Genomic DNA, 19,141 nt, shown 5'->3' on the forward strand with positions numbered 1-19,141 from the left:
AGAAGAAGCTCCTGGCTCTTGCCATCAGATTGGCTCAGCTCTGGCCGTTGGGGTCACTTGGGGAGTGAACCAGTGGAAGGAAGAGCTTCCTATCTGTCTTTCCTCCTCCTTCTACATTTGACTTTCCAATAAAAATAAATACATATTTTTTAAAAGATGAGGAAAAGGATAAATGTGACAAAGAAAAATGTATAGCTAGAATGTAAATTAAAAGTGTAGGTACAAATAAAAAAGCATCACACTTACTGTTTAGAAGTTTCTATATAGGCTAAGTACAAGAAACACATGCAAAACAGAGGTTTGCACAGTTCCATAGGAGTTCCCCCTCACCTTCATGATTTTATTTGAATTTTTAGTTACTAGTGGCTAATGGAAAATTCCAGAAAAAATAAACAGTTCAAAAGAACTGAGCCACATGCCTTTCTGAACAGCAAATGATGAAATCTCCCATCTTCCTGCTCTCTCCTCCCTTCCCCGGATGTGACTCATCGCCGTGAGCGGCAGAGCCTCACTGTGCACCAGACTTGTATCTAAGTCACATAGTAGCCAATTCAGTCATCATATCAACTTTTATTACAGTTAATTATTATACTTTTCTCATTAATTATTGCTGTTACTCTCTTACCATGCTGCATCTATGCAGTGAGTCTTATCACAGGTATTCATATCGGGACCACTGTTAGTCACTGGAGGAGGCAAAGCGTCTTGCAGCACACCCTAAGGGGTACGTGTGACTCTGCTCCACACACTTACCCAGAAAGTACCAGTAGCGGCATGACTATCGCTAAAGGTAGAGTTTTCTAGCAAAAACCAATACCAGATTCACAGAATATCACTACAAGATGGCAACTCATGTTAGAAAGTAAATCAGTTGTAAGTTTGTTTTCTTATAACAGCATGGCTTCACAATCCATAAAGCGTAACATGGACAAATCTACAAAGAGAAATGTACAAATTTACAATAAGAATGAAATGGTACCGTGATTGAATGATATAATTTCTTGATCATTATATCTGAAACAGTAAAAAATACATATATATATATAGATTTGAACACCGGCCCCATCCGTGGCAGAATACAATGTTTTTTTTTTTTCTAGCACACATGCAACATTTACAAATTTGACCAAACCCTAAGCCGTAAAGCTTCCATGAACAAGGCTGAAGGGGTTTGTGTCATACAAATCACATTTGCTGGCCACGGTTCGACTCAGTCAAGAATCAATAACAACAACAAGAACAAGAAAAACTAGAATGGTGAGGATTGTGGCACAGCAGGTTAAGCCACAGCTTAGAACGCCCTCATTCCATATCAGAGCGCCACTTGGAGTTCTGGCTACTGTGCTTCTGATTCAGCTACCTGCTAATGTACCTGGGAAACAGCAGATAATGGCTCAAGCTCTGGACGCCATGTCACTCGCACGACAAAGCAAAGCGGAGTCCCTGGGACGGGGCTTTCACCCGACCAGGCTCTAAGCTGACCAGGCTCAGGCTGCTGCAGTCCTTTGAGGAGTGAATCAATGGATGCAAGCTCTCAGCTCGCTTGCTCTCTCTCTCTCTCTATCTCTCTCTCCTCATTCTGATATTCAAATAAATAAATAAATACATACATCTCAAAAAAAAAACTCCACATATATAAAAATGTTATACCATGCTCTTAATTAATAGGGCAAAGAAAAATGAGAACAGGGAACACCCATGTTTCAAGTGTAATGAAAATATCAGGGCCTTCAAAAGGATCATGAAAAAATTACATCGCCTTTACTCTGCTTTTTCACAAACATTTCAAGCTCCCTCCCTCCCCCGTTGTATGTATGAAAATGTGTGCATTGTAGTTCTTACAGGTGTATCTACATGAGAAATGCTTATATTATTAGAGGAGAAAAGCTGAAAGTACAAGAAGCAAAGACCATAGGTGAAAAATAAGTAAGCAACAAGTATGAAATAAAAGCAGAAATTCATAAAAGCAAACATACAGTTGAGATCATCAACAAAGTCAAAAGGTGATTTGAAAGGATGAAGGATTGAAAACAACAACAAACAAAACAATCCCGGCAGTTCCACTTCCCATCCAGCTCCCTGCTTGTGGCCTGGGAAAGCAGTCGAGGACGGCCTAGAGACACTGTACCCGCGTGGGAGACCCAGAGGCAGCTCCTGGCTCCTGGCTTCGGATCAACTCAGCTCTGGCCATTCCAGCCACGAAAGAAAGAAAGAAAGAAAGAAAGAGAGAAAGAGAGAAAGAAAGAGAGAAAGAGAGAAAGAGAGAAAGAGAGAAAGAGAGAAAGAAAGAGAGAAAGAGAGAAAGAGAGAAAGAGAGAAAGAGAAAGAGAGAGAGAGAAAGAGAAAGAAAGAGAGAAAGAGAGAAAGAAAGAGAGAAAGAGAGAGAGAGAGAGAAAGAGAGAAAGAGAGAAAGAAAGAGAGAAAGAGAAAGAAAGAAAGAAAGAAAGAAGGAAAGAAAGAAAGAAAGAAAGAAAGAAAGAAAGAAAGAAAGAAAGAAAGAAAGAAAGAAAGAAAGAAAGAAAGAAAGAAAGAAAGAAAGAAAGGAAGAAAGAAAGAAAGAAAGGAAGGAAGGAAGGAAGGAAGGAAGGAAGAATCAAAGAAGCAGTGTGGTATAGTAGGCTAAGCTTATGCCTTTGACATGCACATCACTTAAGAGCACCTGTAGGAGCCATTTCCCATTCAGCTCTCAATAAAACGCAGGGGTCAGCTACCTAAATGAAACTTTGAGGAGTGAAGTAGTCTGGAACATGTCAAAATATTCCCTTGGGAAGTGGAACAGTGGCATAGTGAGTTAAACCACCACTGTTAGTGTCAGCATCCCATACAGGCAGGTTCGTGTACCAGCTGTTCCACTTCTGATGCAGCGCTCTGCTTATGGCCTGGGAAGGCAGCGGAGGATGGCTCTAGTTCTTTTGCCCCTGCACGTACAAGGGAGACGTGGAAGAAGCCCCTGGCCGCTGGCTTAGGATCAGCTTAGCTCTGGGCGTTGTGGCCATTTGGGAAGTGAACCAGCACATGGAAGACACATCTCTCTGTGTCTCTTCTTCTCTAACTCTGCCTTTCAAATTAAAAAGAACATAGGTAATCTTTAAAAGAATCAGTGAAGCTGTACGCACTGCTCCCCCCGCCCCCAACCCGAGCAGGTCACAGGTGCTATTCACTAATCAAAATATATTTTTTTAAGGAAATTATCTTCTGGCGTGAAAATAATAAATTTAAAGATTTACAAATTTTCAAAGCTACAAAAAAAAAAAGAATCACACAGTGAGCACTCATATAACCACTGCTGATGTCCTATAATTAATATTTAGTGATATTTTATCTTACATTTCTATCCACCCACCTATCTCATTTTTGATGCATTTCTAAGTGAGTTGAAGACATCAGTGTATTCAGCCATACACATTTCAGTATGCAGAGTCAGTACTGACTTAAAGACACATAAGAAATTCCTTCTTTCTATGATCCTATTGAAATGACCAAAGAACTACAGAAAGTGGGAAAAGTCAGTTAACAATGAGAAAGAAAGAAACAAAGTCTACAAGACAGTTTGGTAAAAGCAGTGACTAATCCACAATTCAACACGCTCGAAGAAGTGGCTCATTTCAGAAGTAAGAGATCTAGTCCCTAAGAAAGATGTGGAAATATACAAAGTCAGTAGGAAAACCCCGAAGCACAGGTAGGCCATAAGCAGGGAGCAAATCGAGAAGACTGATATTGTCGCAGCATCTCCCTTTAACCTGAGGTTTACCCCTGGCTTCACTTGCTGTGGATGGTATGCAAAATGGATGACATCACAGCAGCAAGTGTTAAGAAGGTCGTGGAACCAGTTAGGAAGGAATGCTGTGCCCCAGTTTACTATCATCAGAAACACTGGCACATCAAGAATATGTTTGTTCTGCTATTCTACCACGGACTCCCTACGCGCATGGACAATTGCACTCATAACCTGACAGAGGCACTGCAAACCTCACACAGCAAGAGCCCAAGGGAGACTTGGACCAAATGGTATTCTGTCTGTGGAGGTGATATAAGGTATTCTGTCTGTGGAGGTGATACAAGATGTGCTGTCTGTGGAGGTGATACAAGGTGTGCTGTCTGTGGAGGTGATACAAGGTGTGCTGTCTGTGGAGGTGATACAAGGTGTGCTGTCTGTGGAGGTGATACAAGGTGTGCTGTGAGAGCTAGTTGGGAACTACACACCGTAGTGCTTTCACATAGAGTAGTTGGGGAGAAAACAGGTCATTTGAGAAAATAACGAACATTCTGGACTGCCTTTTGGTAGATCACTGCCCATTTCTTGTGTCCAAAATTGATCTCACCACTCTAGAAAATATAAACTTCTTCTCAGTCTGAAATACCATCTCCAAGAGAACGTGTCTCTAACACCAATATAATAATGACGTGAACTTTGTTTTCACAATGAGCAGAGACAAGACTTGAGTTTCTAAAACAAAAATAGGTGTTTTTTTCTGAACTTTCATAATTTTTCGGAACACATCTATAAGACAGTACTAGCGTCTCTATGAGCTGGAGGTTTAGAGGGATGATATGACTTGTCCAGACTCATACTCAGAAGCCAAAATTCAAAATTCAGCATTTCGGATTCCATGTGTAGGAGCTTTCCCTCTGCCATCACAGAGGGGCAGCACAGGAACCTCCACATGCTCAGCTACTCAGAAACGCTCCCAAACTGTCTTTTAAAAAAATAGTTATTTTTATTGGAAAGGCAGATTTCCAAAGAGAAGGAGAGACAGAAAGAAAGGTCTTCCGTCCACTAGCCCACTCCCCAAGTGGCCTCAATGGCCAGAGCTGAGCCCGTCCAAAGCCAGGAGCAAGGAGCTCTTCCGGGTCTCCCACAGGGGTGCAGGGTCCCAAGGCTTTGGGCCGTCCTCCACTGCTTTCCCAGGCCACAAGCAGGGAGCTGGAAGGGAAGTGGGGCTGCCGGCACCTGAACTAGTGCCCTATACATATGGGATCCTGGGACATGCAAGGCAAGGATTTTAGCTAGTAGGCTACCATGCTGGGCCCCAAACCTGTCTTTTTATTAGGACTTTATTGAATAGGCATGATTGTTAACAGACACCATTGGAGAACCAGGAAGGAAATACCTGCTCAGACTCATCAGCAAGGAACCCTATTGAGTAAGAAGGTTCTGGATCTCTGTTACCTATCTGAGGGAGGAAACTAGGAACAGGAACCACAGATGAAAATTAAACCACCCACAACAAAACATTCAGCCTCGAAGCTCGCATGCTGAGGAATGCTCTCCTCGTGTTTAGACCTGGACTGCCAAGCACAGACCAGGGCGGAGAGTGAGCAGAGCAGGGGTAATAGGGATAAAAGACAAACCCTTCCTGGTTCTCTCGCATCAGGATAGTAGTTTTAGGAAGGGTGGAGAAAGTATGGAATTAAAGTATGGATACAAACATGCAGTTTAAACAATTAAAACAGGAAATGCTTGCTTTTGAAATAAACTTACTGTAATAAACAGGGGGTACACTTTAGAAAATTATAAATTGGTATCCCCAGTGAGATTTGAGAGGATGTTTTGTCTATGCGGAGGAGAAAACGCAAACTCATTTTCACATAAAAGATATGGTTCCTGGAGTGACTATGTGGCCTAACAGTTAAATGCCAGTTAAGATGCCCACATTCCTTATTGTGTTCACTATCTGCTTTCAGCTTTTTACTAATGCAGACCCTGGGAGACAGTGCCACCAGCTTCTATAACTGGGTTCCTGACACACACACATTAGCGACTAGGGCCCCAGCTCCTGGCTTCAGTCGGGACCCAGCTCCAGCGGCAGCATCTTGTCACTATTTGGAAAAACAGGCTCATATACTGTGACATGATCCCAAATAGTGATGACCAAGATAGAGATATTTTGTAATTCCAAAAACTAACATTTGTTTGCATGCACAATGGAAGCATTTTGGTTTTAGAACCAAGCACATTGAGTGGCGATGCTGTTTTAATGCCATTGGAAAAAATACTATAGGGATGCAGAGACAGTTACCTCCCTCCAGCAAACACATAGGAAATCATCAGGGCCTGTTTTAGAGAAGACAATATTACAGAATCAAAGAGGTTCCAGAAAGCTCTTTCTGTCTCTATTACCTTCCGTATTTCTCCAGCTGCTCCTTGGTCATCCCCTTCAACCTCTGTACACCCTTTGATAAGAACGTTCATATCAACATTTCTGTTCTTCCCCTCCTGTATTTCCTCCAGAGCAAACCCAATCTGCTTTAACTCTCCCCGTAAGACTAGGAAGAAAGGCACCAGCTTCAAGGAATCAGCCACTGGGCACTGGGCAAATCTGAACTTTCTAGTGTTTGAAAGGATTCCCGTGAGCCAACTAAGGACCCCACAAGATTTTCTTTTATATTTGAAGATTTATGTATGTATGTGTATGTATATATTTTTAAAAGAAAAACAGAACTACAGAGAGAAAGAGAGCAATGGAGAGAGATCTTTTATGTATTGGTTCATTGCCTAGATGGCCACAATAGCTAGGGTTGGGCCAGGCTGAAGCCAGAAGCCGGGAGCTTTTTATGGGTTTCTGGTGTGGGTCAGGGGACCCCGGCCCATGGGCCATCTATTGTGCTTTCCCAAATGTATTAGCAGGGAGCTGAATTGGAGGTAAAGCAGCCTGGACTCAAACCAGTGTCCTTATAGGATGCTGGAGCTTCAGGTTACAGCTTAACCAGCTAGACTAGTGTCAGCTCCACTCCCAGAAGATTTTTGAGAGAACTTGACTTAAATGTTCGAGCTTCTGACTTGGGATTCTCTAATCTTCATCAGTTAAGTCATTCTGTTACTCTCCAAGGGGAGGACTGAAGAATTAAGGAGAAAGAACATTTAACTAATCCATGTAAGGACTGAAGCAAATTGAACCTGAGCTCAGTTTGTAGCAAAGGATCTTTCAGAGGCCACAGCTCAAATTTTTCAAACATTGGTAGACTGGAATAAGGTCCAATAGTGCAAACAAAATTCAGATCAACCTGTCCTAGATAATTATGAATGTTTTGAAAAAACATTCAAAAGACATTCTGGAACAGCTGAAATCAGTTCCAAAAATAACAAAATGATACTCTTTAAAATTTTTCACTTAAAAAATGTTAACACACATATAAAAATTGTACATATTTGGAGCTGGTGCAATAGTGTAGCAAGCTAATCACACACCTGCTGCATTAGTATCCGATATGGGCACCAATTCTAGCACCATCCACTCCACTTCCACTCCAGCTTCCTGCTATCTCACGAGGGAAGACAGTAGAAGATGGCCCAATTGTTTGGACTCCTGCACCCACACGGGAGACGGGGGAGAAGCTCTTGACTTCCAACTTCTGATCAGCTCAACTCCAGCCACTGTGGCCATTTGGGGAATCAACCAGTGGGAAGATCTCTCTCTCTCTCTCTCTCTCTCTCTTTCTCTTTTTCTCTCTCATTTTGTAATTCCAGCTGTCAAGCAAGATAAATTTATCTTTTCAAGTGACATTTATACATAATGAAATTATCCCCAAATCCTATATTCTATAAATATATATACATCCTCTATATTTTTTAAAGTAGAGAATTATACAGTAAATGAACATTGTCTGCTTTGACCCTAATATGCAACAGCTGCCAGTTCTCAGGGTTTAAACCTGCAAGCAGGCCCCAAGGTCACTGATGGCGAGCCGACAGTGTTCTTCAGCGGCAAGCACCACCGGAGACAAGCTGGTGAGGAATCTCTGTTTATTCAACACAAACTTCAGGCTCATAAAGGTTAAGGAAGGGGAGAGCAGGAGGGGTCTTCCAGCAGACCTCCCACCACCAAAGACACTGTAATTAGCTAGAGGCCACATCTATCTCCCTTGACCTTCCAAAGGTCAGGTCAGAGGTCTTGCTCTACATATAGACCCGGAAGCTGTGCCTCAGGTCAGGGACAGGTCATCTCTAAGCCATGCCCGCCAGGCAGCAGCCACAGCCCCAGGAGCAACTGTCCTTATCTCCAACATGTCTACAACCTAATGCGCATCAATCCACCCTTCCCATCCCTCACTCTGCACTTGGCTCCACAGCCTCTGGTAAGTGCAGTTACATTAGGAGCTACTGTGAAATCATATGATACTTGTCTCTTTGTGCTTGTCTCATTTCACTCAGCAAAATGACCTCCAGTTCCGTCCAAGCTGTTACAAAGGATAAGATTTCATTCTTTTTATGGCTGAGAAATATTCTATTTTATATATGTATACATATTCTCTACACATTCATCAGTCAATGGATATTTGAATTATTTGTTTCTTGACTAGTGTGCTGCAATAAATGATGATACAGATGTCTCTTCATTCAGGGAATTTCATTTCCCACGACTCTATCCCCAGAACTCGGATTACTGGATCATATGGTAGCTCTGCTTGCAGTTTCTAAAGAAATCTCCACACTGCTTTTCTTTTTTAAAAAAATATGTATTTATTTTTATTAGAAAGTCAAATTTACAGAAAGAAGGAGAGATAGATAGAAAGATCTTCCATCTGCAGACTCACTCCCCAAGTGGCCACAACAGCCTGAGCTAAGCCGATCCAAAGCCAGGAGTCAGGAGCTTCTGCTAGATCTCCACGCTGGTGGAGGGTCCCAAGGCTTTGGGCTATTCACAAGCAGGGAGCTGAATGGGAAGTGGAGCAACCAGTATATGAACTGGTGCCCATATGGAATCCCAGTACATACAAGACAAGCAGCTCAGCCACTAGGCTACCACGCTAGGTCTATAATTTTTCTTTCTTCCTTTCTTTCTCTTTCTTTCTTTCTTTCTTTCTTTCTTTCTTTCTTTCTTTCTTTCAGATTTATTTATTTTATTGGAAAGGCAGATGTACAGAGAGGAGGAGAGACAGAGAGGAAGATCTTCTGTCCAATGGTTAACTCCCCAAGTGCCCGCAATCGCCGGTGCTGTGCCGATCCAAAGCCAGGAACTTCTTCTGGGTCTCCCACATGGGTGCAGGTCTCAAGGTTTTGGGCCATCATTGACTGCTTTCCCAGGCCACAAGCAGGGAGCTGGATGGGAAGCAGGATGCTGGGATTAGAACCCGTGCCCATATGGGATCCCGGTGGATGTAAGGTAAGGACTTTAGCTGCTAGGCTACTGTGCCGGGTCCTCTTCTGTTGTTTTATTCTCCAGGCACTGTATCAGGGAACTGAATCAGAAGCAGAAAAACCAGGACTTGAACCAGCACTCCAATATGGGAGGCTAGTACCACATGTGCTGGCTTAACCTGTAGCATCACAATGCAAGCCGCATGATAACCCTGTTACTCCCGTTTCCCAGTTAGGAAACCAAATGGAAATAGCTAGCATTTTGCACAAGACTTGAGCACAACTAACAATATCATAATTCGTAGTTATCCAATAAATACTCTCATGTCAGCTATTCCCTACTGGAAATAAAGCATTCAGTCACCAGCCAGAGCAGTGACTTTTCCAAAAATATCCCAGTGGACCTTAACAGCTGATATTCACTTGCCTCTAATCACCGATGCGCTCGACTGTTTTGCCTCAGGGCTACACTGAAAGGCCTTCTTACCTTCTTCAAATATTGAAACCTGCTAGAGCAGGTCCAAGCTTCCCATGCCTATTTCAATGAGTAGATGATCTCCTTTTGTTCTCTCCAAAACCTTTAGGTTTCCAAAGATTACAGTAAATATCGTTTGACTCAATTGGCTTTCAAGGGATGCAAGATCTCCAAGGATCAATTTCAATTTTGTCAAACTCAAGAAAAATATCTAGGACACCTAACTTCAGAGGAAAAAAAAAGAAAGCTATTAATAAACCCAGGCCAGATTAAAGGTGTTTGGGCCTTTCTTGAACCTTTAAGAAAAGACAGCTTTAGGAATTTCTAGGGCTGACTAGACATTGCTGTGGTTGTATACCTAATTTTTCACTCTTAGCTCAACCTTTACATGTCTTTCTAGAGCAGGGGTGGGGAACATGTGGTTCATGGACCATATGAGATCCATAAAATCATTTTGTCTGACCCTGCCAAAGTAATCACAGGAAGAGGGACTCAAATTTCAATAAATCTATAGCAGGTTAACTTTCAAGTTGGTATTTTTGCATAGCCCACAAATAATTACAAATATCTCATGACCTTTAACAGAAAAAAAAAAAATCCCCCACCCATCTTGATACTTATTATGGACCCCAGAAGAATAATCAGGTATAAAAATAATAAAGTCTCAGCAGCAACCCAGCCCTGGGACATTCTAGTTACAAATTGTTTTTGTTTTTGTTTTTGTTTTTCTTATTTGTGAATGAAAGCAAAGGAAATACTTTGGGAGTCCTAAATCAAAAACTTCAGTGGTAACAGAGAGCAAACTAAACCTATGGCACCTGGTAGCCAACAATTAGATGCTGTGGCCACGGGGTTGCCACCTTGCATGACACGTCAGCCATTGCTCAATTCATTGCAGCAATTGAAAAAAATTGTTATGGCTTCTTCTTACTATTTATGTTCCGCATCCTGTGGAAATTCTTCTAAACTCTGATTATGGTTAACATTACTGTCACCCGTCTGCTCTCACATGAAATCCTCCCTTCATCATCACTCAATATCACTCTCTCGGTGTAATGGTCTTAATTCAGCTACTCTCCTGCAAGTACACGTCATGCCTGATCTCAACCTTCCAGCCCTAAATAACGCAAATGTTTGGTTTCTAGATAAATCCTATTTGCAAGATGACTCTGGAAAACATACGGCAGAAATATGAGTTGTCTCTTTAGAAAAGATCATCTAGGGCCCGGCACAATGGCGTAGTGGTTAAGGTCCTCGCCTTGCACGCCCCGGGATCCCATATGGGTGCCGGTTCTAATCCCCGCAGCTCCACTTCCCATCCAGCTCCCTGCCTGTGGCCTGGGAAAGCAGTCAAGGACGGCCCAAAGCCTTGGGACCCTGCACCCATGTTGGATACCCGGAAGAAGTTCCTGGCTTTGGATCGGCATAGCATCAGCCGTTGCGCTCACTTGGGGAGTGAATCATCGGATGGAAGATCTTCCTCTCTATCTCTCCTCTCTGTATATCCGCCTTTCCAATAAAAATAAAATAAATCTTTAAAGAAAAAAGAAAAGATCATCTAAAGTAATCTACTTCTCAGCCCAGCAAAGGGTGAGCAATTAGCAGTGACAACTGAGTTGCCCTGGTTCCATATGGAAGTGCCTGGGTTCCATACTCAGCTCCAACTCCTGACTCCGCCTTCTTGCTAATGGCTCTGGGAGGCAGTGATGATGGCTCAAGAGATTGGGTTCTTGCCACCCATGGAGGACACCGGAATGAACTTTCCAGACATGACTTTCTACCTAGTCACACTTCAGGAGTTTCAGGCATGGCAGCAGCCCGGGACTAGAGTGACCAGCAGATGGGGGAATCTCTTTTTTTCCTATTTTTCATTGTTCGATTCTCATAACAATACCCCAGCCAGGAGAACTGATTGCCTTAACTGGGGATTCTCAACTGGTGTCAGATAAGGTGATTAATGCACAGGCAGTAGATATGTATTTGCAGTAAGCCAGGACTTGGAGATGCGCTGCAAATACTACAGATTCTTAACTTCCTCAGAGAAACCTATTAAAACATACCAACAGATCCCAGACCTCTTGGAAGTAAATCAGAAACCAAAATCATTTGCTATCATCAAATTTATGCACATTCAGGATTAGACACCCAGGAAAGAAAGTAAAGGCAATGCTTCTGTGGACACTGAAGTTAAACCTCTGACTTTGAAACTCATCTCGAACCAAAAGAACCAATATCTTGAACTGCTTTTACTTGTGCATGTGCCATTCAAAAACCTTACTGAAAGGGACACAAGAGAAGTCCTAAAGCATATTCCTAGGAAGCTACTTCATGGAGCAGAGTCCTTTTCCTTTGTCCTTGGGATGCTTTGAGATATGACCATTGAACACTATCTAATTACCACCACCATATCAGAGATGCATGTCATGTTTGAGTGATGATTTGCTTACTTTTCCATTGGATTGAAACATTTCCATGTCACAGAGTTTTGATTCAAAGAGCAGGAAAGAGGGCACTGCACTAGCCTAGTGGCTAAATCTTCAACTTGCATGCAAGCACCAGGATCCCATATGGATGCCGGTTCATGTCCCAGCTGCTCCATTGCTCATCCAACTCCCTGCCTGTGGCCTGGGAAGGCAGTAGAGGACGGCCCAAAGCCTTGGGACTCTGCACCCAAGTGAGAGACCCAGAAGAAGCTCCTGGTTCTTAGCTTCGGATCGGATTGACTCCAGCCATTATGGCCACCTGGGGAGTAATCCAGAGGACAGAAGATCTTTCTCTCTCTCTCTCTCCTTTTCTCAGGAAATCTGCCTTTCTGATTAAAAAAAAAAGAGTAAATATGTTGCTGGAAAGATTATTCCTTTCTTAGGCGTTCCCTCCAATGTCTACATGCCTGAAGTACACACCGCACTGGTCAAATCCTCTATCCTAGTAGTAATACATGGCCAAATTTTCAGTACTTTCACTATGACTATAATCTTTGGTCTTCTATACCTATAGAATGAACTAATGGAATAATCAAGACACAAATGAAAACTCTGGCAGAAGTTTTTAATCTTCCCTGGCCAAAAATTCTTCCTGAATCTTTATTCCAGCCCATTTGGAAAATATCAACTCTGTTTCTTTGAGATATTAACTGGAAAGCCCTATCCATCTAGATGAAGGAACATAGGAGTTTTAAAAGATTTTTCCATTACCGTAAGGATTACATCAGTCATCTCACTGAAGTATAAAAAATAATCATTTTAAATGTAAATATCACCATTTACGAGACAACCCAGGAGTGAAAAATGCCAAAGAACATCTTGAATCTGGAGATTTTTATTACTGGTAAGAACATCAAACAAGACTTGCTCAAATTGCAAGATAGGAAGGGATCCTACCAGATATTGTTAATAATCCTTGCATAGTTGAGTTAAAAGACATTTTTTTAAAGGCATTTCCTCCAGGAAGGGGGGTTCCCCAGCCACTAGAAACTTTCAACTAAAATTGAACTACAACCCAGTTCTACACCCTCAAGACCAGGATGAGAAGCATTTAAGATATGTGTTGTCCACTTCCTCCCAAGGACCTGGTCCAGGCCTGTTTATTAAAGCACTGATTACCCAGAACTCTGTGTGATTTCTGTAACAGTCATAATAGCAGAATATTATTCCTTCTGTCTTTTCTTGGGCTTAAAGTTGAACATCTTCTTACAAAAGCCATTATGGACGTTGACCTGAAGATGTGCTTGTCAATAGTTGTATTCCTGATGCTCACGTAACAAAGAAAGATTCATTGTGCACCAAGGCAATCCTTGCTCTCAGAACCAGAAGTCATTGAATGACAACTTGCATGCTTAAGCAACATCTCCCCGGGATCTACTTGGCTCTTTCAGTTTCTCCATGAATCAAATAAATTATTGGCTACCAGAAGGAGCAATAACAATACATCAGTTATCTTTGATTTTTTAATATATATAAAAAGCCATGCTTATCATCAAGGACATTACTTGGAAAAGAATTTCCAAGAAGGAGTTTCTGATAAGGCTTCCAACTGTATAGTGCATAATTCTCTGCCTACTCATCATCATACAGCTGTCAATCTTGATAATCAGGTGCTTAGACTAGTCCCTGGTTATACCGAACAAAAGGGGGCAGCAGCACACATACCAAACCAAAGCATGCTCTGCCAACGATGCCATCAACCTTGCTTTTGTTGACCAAAAGCTACTTCACAAAATCAAATGGAACATTTGGATTGCTAATGCTAAGACAATGGGCATTTCACAAAGTACCAGATTTCCTGTAAATGTTAACCTGAAGGATGGGCATTTGGCACAGCAGTTAAGAGGCTACTTGGAACACCTGAATCCCATTCCGGGATGCCTTGTTCATATCTTGGTTCCTCTGCTACCAATAATGTATGCTCTGGGAGACAGCAGATGATGACTTCAATTACTTGGGTGCCCGCTGCCCATGTGCATCACCCAAATTGAATTCCAAGTTCAATTCCAGGCTTTGTCCTGGCCCAGGTCTGGCTGTTGTGAGCAGGTGGGAAGTACATCAGGAAACAGATTTTTCTCTCTCCTTCTTTTCACATTCAAATAAAATGAAAGTGAATAAATAAATGAATATTTTAAAGATTTATTTATTTCTATTGGAAACGCAGATATGTAAGAGAAAGATCTTCTGTTCCCTCCCCCAGTGGCCACAATGGGCAGAGCTGAGCTGATCCAAGCCAGGAGCCAGGAACTTCCTCTGAGTCTCCCACATGGTTGCAGGGGCCCAAGGCGTTGGGCCATCCTCAACTGCTTTCCTAGGCCACAAGCAGGGAGCTGGATGGGAAGTGGGGCAGCTGGGACATGAACCTGTGCCCATATGGGATCCCAGCACTTGCATGCAATGCAAAGACTTGGCTATTGCACTGGACCCATAAATAACTATTAAATAAGTAAATAAATAAACTATTTGGAGCTGATGTTGTGATTTAGCAAGTTAAGTTGCTAAAGTGTATAGCAATTTAAGTCTCATTTGTACTACTTACAACTCAGCTCCCTGAGAATGCACCTGGGAAAGAAGCAGAAAGTGGCACAAATGCTTGAAAGATCCGGATGAATCTCCTGGCTCCTGAGTTCCTCCTGGCCCAGCTTCAGCCATCGTGGCTATTTAGGGAGTGATTTCTTTCTGTCTCTCCCTCTCTCTCTGTAACTTCTGCTTTCAAATCTTTTAAATAAGTAGATAAAGCTTTTCAAAAGCAAGCTAAAAAGTTATTCATAGTTTAGTGTAACATAACTTGAAGGAAGTTTTTTATACATACCCAAACTGAATTCTATTTATGAGTGCTCACCACCTAGCTGGTCTTACCATGGAATACTCACCATTTCTGGATAGAATATATGGGCTCCAGCTCTGGTATAGGCATTGGTACCAAATGGCGTGTCTAGTGGATCAGGCAGCACTGGCCCTCAAAGCAAAAGAAAGCCCTGAGAGACAGCCACAGCGTGGGGAGGTAAATGACGCTGAAATCACCCACAGCGAAGAACACCACTCTGAGCAAAGGGATTTGTCAGCTAGAACAAATTGCTTGTAAGGCATTCTTTTCAGGAAGAAGAAAATGGAAGAGAAGCTATTTGGAAAGATACCAAGGCCCTATTATGGTAGGCAAAGCCAACTTTAAAAAAAAAAAAAAGGATGTTAAATAATGTTAGAACCCAACTTTGAGAAAGGGTTTGTACTTCACCTTGAGGGGGCCAAACACTGAGGCTAAGCCAACCACCTGCAGTATCCACATCCCATTTGAGCACCGGTTCTAGTCCTGGCTCCTCCACTACCCATCTAGCACCTTGCCAATAATCAAAAAAGTCAGAGGAAGTAGGTCCAAATGTTTGGGCCTCTGAACCCATGTGGGAGACCAGCATGAATCTCCTGGCTTCGGGCTTTGGACTGGCCCAATTCCAGAAACTGTGGCCATTTGGGGAGTAACCAGCAGGTGGAAGACCTCTCTGTCTCTCCTTATCTCTAGAAAATTTTCCTTTTAAATGCAAACAAATCTATTTTAAAATACCCTCAAGATACAGTATTCACAAAAATGGGTTGACCTAAAGAATTTTTAGACATAGTTCATCATCAATTAATCTCCATATTGATTATGTCTATCTAAATAGTTCACATGGTACAAATAACCATAGATAAGGGACAGAGAGAATCAACACTCAGAAAAGATTATGAAAATCTTGGTCCCAGCGGCATGGCCTAGCAGCTAAAGTCCTCACCTTGAACCTGCCGGGATCCCATGTGATCACCAGTTCTATTCCGGGCAGCTCCACTTCCCATCCAGCTCCCTGCTTGTGGCCTGGGAAAGCAGTCGAGGATGGCCCAAAGCCTTGGAACCCTGCAACCACGTGGGAGACCCAGTGGAGGCTCCTGGCTCCTGGCTTTGTATCGGCTCAGCTCTGCCTGTTGCAGCCGCTTAAGGAGTGAACCATTGGACACATAATCTTTCTGTCTGTCTCTCCTCTTCTCTGTATATCTGCCTTTCAAATAAAAATAAATAAATCTTAAAACAACAACGAAAATCAGCATATTCAAATTTCTCAAATACTATTTGGGGGCACCTATTTTGGACAAATTTAGCTCAAATAAATTCCTTTATTCTCATATCTGACACGCCTCAACTTGTTTTCTAGGTTGACAAGATGAAGTTAATGAGTCAAAAGAAAAGCAATATGAAAGAATTTCATGGGCAAGGAAAAAAAAAATCCTACAATCCGGGCAGAAAAAAGCAGGTCAACCACAAAGGGGGAAAAAAATCAGGTCGCTCTCTGGTTTCTCTTCACGCCACTGTAACAAAACAATTGAGCAATGGTTACAGAGTTTTGGGGGACTCAGTTTTGTCTATCCCACCAGGATTTCACTCATACAAGACGGCTGGAAAAAAAGAAGACACTCCCACACATAACAGGGACTCCAAAGATAGACACATTTATTTCCTCCAAGTCAAATCTTCCTTTGTTGGGGAAACTTCTCTGTGCACAGACCGTAGAAGGTGTCTCCCCCGCCCAAAAATAAACATTTGGCTACAGACCCTTGGACCAGTGCTGAGCGTGTGCTCCAAATTAAGTCAGTCCAAGTCTTCTGAGAATTGGAAACAGGATCCCGAGGGACTGATCAAGGAGCCAACCTGAGCACTTGAATTGAAGGAGCATTTTGAGTGCCAGTGGGAGAAGCACCTTGTAACCCTGCAAGTGAATCGGATGGGACAGGAGGGCAGAGAGCGCTCGCCGAGATGAAGAATCTAACATACAGAAAGGAGCAAGAGATTAGAGCAAACATGGCGAGAGAAAGAAGAGAGAAAGATGATTACTGATTTCCAATCCCTAGCAGACTAGAGATGGCCAGCTGTACCTGCTTTCCTAAAACCCTTCTTTATCATTTTTCTCATGTGTTATTTCTGTATCAGTTAATGATCTTTCGACTGAAAATAATGGAGACAAATAGATTGGTTTCTGCAAGAAACAGGATGCTTTACAAGGACACAGCATGGCTCGAGAAATGCAAAGGCACAAAGAAACCTCTTGGTCTCAGGAAGAAGTCAAGGTCTCAGACACCATTGAGAACTCGGGAAGCCCTCCCGTCTTCATCCCTCATCCTCACTTCTCTGTAAGTACTTCCTTCCTTCTTCTTTCTCTTACTATCAATTGATTTCTCATGCTTCCTGGCCCCCAAGACAATTACCAAAGTTATTATCAGTCGCTTTGGGTTCTTTTTTCTTCCATCGGTTAAGTGAGTTGCACACTGAGAACGGACGCTTCAGTCTCAGTTCCAAGGGAAAGGTCTTACTGATCGTGTTGGCATCCTCTGTTCACTCCCAGCTGAATCATCTGTGGCCAACGATCAGGGTCATGCTTGTGAACCAGCTGCCAAGGAGCCCATTCCTGTATATCCAGTGCAGTTCCAAAGTTCTTCTAAGAGATGTCTACCACAGATAATTACCAAATTAATACCTCGGACAATAACAAGTATTGGTGAGCAGGTGGAGACATCAGAACATTGCTAATGGGAATGGAACTGGTGTAGCTGCTTCGGAATACAGCTTGGCAGTTCTGTCAATTGTGAAAGAGTTACCGTATGACCCAGCAATTCCACTCCCAATATTGCCCAAAGAACACTGTACACAAATGTGTATAGCAGCGTCATTCCGAGGAGTCAAAAAGTGGGAAAAATTCAAACGTTCACCACTTGATGAGTTAGGTAAACCAAATATGGTATATTTGTATGATTTCACATTAGTCATGAAAGACATTGAAATAGTGAAAAATATTTCAATGTTCCTACATCTTGGAAATAATCGAAATGAAATAGGTCAACAAAAAATGGGAACTGGGGGAGGAAGGAATGGAGCTTTGAAGGGCCTGCAATTTCCTCATGCGATGATGAAAATGTTCTAGAACATTCTGTAGTTTAAATGGGGTATTGGTGATAATGACACAATATTGTAAGTAAATGGAAAATGTTGAGTTGTATACTTGAAAAGGATAAAGGTATGGGTATGTGAATCACAGCCCATTAAAATATTGTGTGAGCAAAAGTGAATATGAAAGATATCCTCAAAAAGGCACGCTCGTTAAAAAAAAAAAAAAAGAAAAACAGATCCAAACAATAAAGCTCTAATTAACTAAAAAGCAGAAACAATTTTCTGACCACTTCTAAGAAACAACCAACGACAATAGTTGGTTGTATCTTTGTGCAGACTCTTGGATGTGTACATGCTTTCTATAAATAGATTTTTGTGAGATTTTCTTCATTTTCTTGTTTAACTAAAGAGCAGAGAGACAGATGGACAAGCACAGAGAGATCCCCCAGCCACTGAAAGGTCTCCCCAAATGCCCACAACTACCAGGCCAAAGCTAGACTCTAAGTCACCCACAGCGGGGACAGGAACCTAGGCGTTTGAGGTGTAACCTGTAAATTAGCAGGAAGTAGAGAGTTGGAATTGGAAGCAAGGCTGGGACTGAAACCCAGGTACTCATATATAGGATGTGGGAGTCCTGAGTGTCTTAAACCATGTGCCAAATGCCCACCACAGTGGATTTATTTTCAAAGAGATTAAATAGATGGAATTGGACTCTATGCTGATTTGAAATTTTCTCTGAGCTTTATAGGAGTATGGCAAGGAATAAACCAAAGTCCGTGCCCAGTATTGATTGAGAGGGGTGGGGAAGGCAGCTGACACACTGTTGGTCAGACTACGCTCCCAGGCAGGCTGCTGGGATGGGACAGGTGATCCCCCTGGGTGGGACGGGCAAGGGGGATGAAGAGCTTCCAGGACAGAGCTCTGCTCTACAGCCCGCGGGCTTGGCTTCCCGGGACTGCCCTGAGTCCTTACACTCCGCATCACCGCTGCCTGGCCTTTGCTGCAAAAGGCGAAACTGCATCTGGGGGGACGCTCCCACCTCTTGTTACAGATTTTGCCTGTTTTTAAGAGCTTTGTTTTCTTTTGTCTTTCTAATCACATCTACCTTCTTTTGCACGGAGGCTTTCTAACTCTAGGTCTGCTGAGCTATCGCTCGTAGATTTCAAATTCACACATGTAGTACAGATACATGTTCT

Source organism: Ochotona curzoniae, unplaced genomic scaffold (genome assembly GCF_017591425.1).
Source record: "Ochotona curzoniae isolate NIBS_2020 unplaced genomic scaffold, NIBS_Ocur_1.0 contig_1274, whole genome shotgun sequence".
Lineage (NCBI taxonomy): Eukaryota > Metazoa > Chordata > Mammalia > Lagomorpha > Ochotonidae > Ochotona > Ochotona curzoniae.